This window comes from Marmota flaviventris, chromosome 5, assembly GCF_047511675.1.
Source record: "Marmota flaviventris isolate mMarFla1 chromosome 5, mMarFla1.hap1, whole genome shotgun sequence".
NCBI classification, from domain to species: Eukaryota; Metazoa; Chordata; class Mammalia; order Rodentia; family Sciuridae; genus Marmota; species Marmota flaviventris.
In genome coordinates, this window is record NC_092502.1 from 1,203,681 (window position 1) to 1,207,150 (window position 3,470).

Consider the following 3,470-nt stretch of genomic DNA (forward strand, 5'->3'; position numbering starts at 1 on the left):
ACCAGGGTGCACAGCAGCGAATCTAAGACTCGGCTCTTTGCTTCAAAGAAATTCCAGGCTCAAGACCAGACAGGGTAGGTGTCTGCCTGTTCCTCAAAAGCCTGAGAGCTCAAGACTCCCAAATGCCTTTCCTTCCCAGCACATAAAAAGAAAATATCTTCTTAGGCAAAGGGAAAAAATAAAATTTATTTTTGTGGCTCTGGCCATGAAAATCAAATCACATGTCGGAGCCCCTTTCTCCAAATCTGACACTTCCAACGACAAGATGGGAAGAGAAAGGAGTGTGTATATGGGGCACACTGAGACCTTCTGCAGTAGGTGGAGGAGCAGCAGCTCTCCTTCCAGCTGTCACCTCCAGGGCTGATGTGGCAGGAGGAAGGATGCAGAGCCTGACTGGCCTCCCTCCATCTGGCCTGTGCTTCCTGCCGGGCCGCCCACTGGAGCCACAGTGCAAGCTGGTTCTGATGATAACGCCAAGGCACCACCATCAAGGGCAGGAGATAAGCCAACAGCTGACTGAGCCTTTGCTCTCAGGGGAGAGAAGCCCCTCTAGCAGCCTCCAGCCTGGGAGGTGCTCCGCAGGTAGCAACTCCTGCAGGATTGAGCCAAGGCGAAATCCATTTGCGGGATTCAGAAGCTGCAGCTGGTCCACTTCAACTCTTTCCCCCAGGGGGAGACTAGAGCTGAGGAGTTTCAACTGTTAGCCAGCAGCAGAACGCAAGGATCTGAAGGACTGCATCTCGTTTATCAGTTTCACGCTGTTCCTTTTGTTGTTGTTGTTGATCGCAAATGTGAGAAGATTAGGCAGAAGCCGGGGTGCTGCACACCTGGGCTCAGGTCATGGTTCACCTGAGTCATACCTGAAAACCAGCACACCAAGCTCCACTGCCGACTTTCTCACATGTGCCAGTCATCCAAGGACCCTGTCAGGGTGCAGATTCTGATTCTGTCTGATGGGTCAGCATCCTGCCTTTGTGACAGGTGCCCAGGGGATGCCTGCAGGTCCTGCAATCGCAAGGCACCTGGCCAGGTGTGCTGCTGGGTGGTCCTTGAGCAGCAGCAGCAGCACTGAGACCACGCCTCAGGTTGGCTGGGTCAGAAACCTGCTGGGCAGTGCTCCAGCTGCCTGCTAGAGTGCGGGACCTCAGGCAGCCCTCTTTCTCACACATGACTCCTCAGTCCCCAAGGCTCCGCTAAGCAGGACAGGCCTGCTGCAGCACAGAAGGCCTGGGAGTCATGCAGCATCTCACACTAGCTGGAACCCAGCTGGGGAAGGACGGTACTCAGCTCCATTACCACCGACTGAACAGTCAGCCTCCCACCTGCCTCGCCTGCTCCCTGGCATGGCCACCTCCATCCTTCAGGACGCTTTGCCAACCTCAATCCTTTGCAGGCCTCAATCCTCTGCATTTCTGCTTGGTCTCTGCCCGGGATCCTGTCCACTGGCAATTGAGGGCTCACCTACCTGGAAAGACAGAATCACCTCCATCTGCTCTGACAGCACTACCACGTCACTCTGGGTCTCAGTGCCAGATGTCCAGTGAGATATGCTTCTTGCTTACTAAATTACTATGTGCTTGGTGTGGGAAAATCTAGAAACTATAAGAGAAAAGAAAACCTCCAGAATCCTACTACCCCAAAATAAGCCCACAGACCACTACTTCCTAGGCCATTTTTTGTTGTCAAGACATAATATTCGTATCATTTTATGGGTAGAGTATGATAATTCAATATGTGTTGTTGAGACATAATATTTGTATCCTTTTATGAGTTTGAGTATGAAAATTCAATCTTTGTAATCACTGTAGTGATTTAATCAGAGTGATTGGCATGTCCATCTCCTCACATGTTCCTCACCTGCCTGTTAGACCTTCCAGCAACCACCCCATCTCCAAGTACATCCACAGCCATCTGAGAGCGCCTGAGTACTCTAATGACCACCTCCACAGCCCTCTCAGCATCCGAGTACTCTGATGAGCACCTCCATAGCCCTCTGAGCACCTGAGTACTCTGATGAGCACCTCCATAGCCCTCTGAGCATCCAAGTACTCCACAGCCCTCTCTGAGCACCTGAATACTCTGATTGCACCTCTGCAGCCTGCTGTGAGCTCCTGAGTACTCTAATTGTACCTCTGCAGCCCTTTTTCAGCACCTGAGTAATCTGATGAGCACCTCCTCAGCCCTATCTGAGCCCCTGAATACTCTGATGAGCCCTCCACAGCCCTCGTGAGCCACTGAGTACTCTGATGAGCACCTCCACAGCCTTCTCTGAGCTTCTGAGTACTCTGATGAGCACCTCCACAGCCTGCTGTGAGTGCCTAAGTACTTTGATTGCCCCTCTACAGCCCTCTCTGAGCACCTGAGTTCCCTGGTGAGCACCTCTGCCACCTGCTGTAATCACCTGAGTACTCTGACTGCACCTCTGCAGCCTGCTGTGATCATCTGAAAATCCTGAGGAGCACCTCTGCAGCCTGCTATGAGCACCTGAGTACTCTGATTGCCCCTCTGCAGCCTGCTATGAGAGCTTGAGTACTCTGATTGCACCTCTGCAACCCTGTCTGAGCACCTGAGTATTCTGATGAGCACCTCTGTAACCCTGTCTGATCACTTGAGTACTCTGATTGCACCTCTGCAGCCTGCTGTGATCACCTGAGTACCCTGATGAGCACCTCTGCAGCCTTCTCTGATCACCTGAGTACTCTGACTGCCCCTCTGCAGCCTGGTGTGTGTGCTCTGATGAGCACCTCTGTGGCAACTGCACAGACCCAGTTGTTCAAATATTTCCAAAGTGGAGCTCATCTTTGCACATTCTTTTCATACCATCATAGATGTTTTCAAAGACCACTTTCCTCCTGGATTTATTGAGGCATACTTGATATACAAAAGAAGAATATAATTAACATGTACAATTTATTGAGCTGTATTAAACATCCATTTCTGTTACCACAATCAAGATAATACACATAGCCATCACCTCTATAATTTCCTTGTGTGTCTGTGTTCTTCTGCTTTTATTATTGAGCACCTCCACAGAACACGTAACATGAGATCTGCCCTCTTAACAGACTGTTAAGTGAACAATGCCTTATTATTAACCATGAGCACTATGTGTAACAACCCACCTGTGGGATGGGAGCCAACTTTGCAAACCATATATCTGATAAGAGGTCAATTCCAAAATATGTAAAGGTTCATTCAACTCAGTAGCTAACCACATAAACAAGCAAATAAACCCCAAGTTTAAAAATTGGCGAAGGACTTGAGTAGACATTTCTCCAAGAAGTGGCAGGACTGTCCAGCAGGTGTGTGCCAGAAACTCCTGTCACCAGTCACTGGGGAAACACAAATGGGTGGCATTGTGTTAAGTGAACAAGCCAGGCACCCGAGGATTGGTACTGCTTGGTCTACCCGTGTGGAATCTGAAGTTGTTCTCATGGGTGAGACTGCAGTAGTGGTCTGCAGGGGCTGGG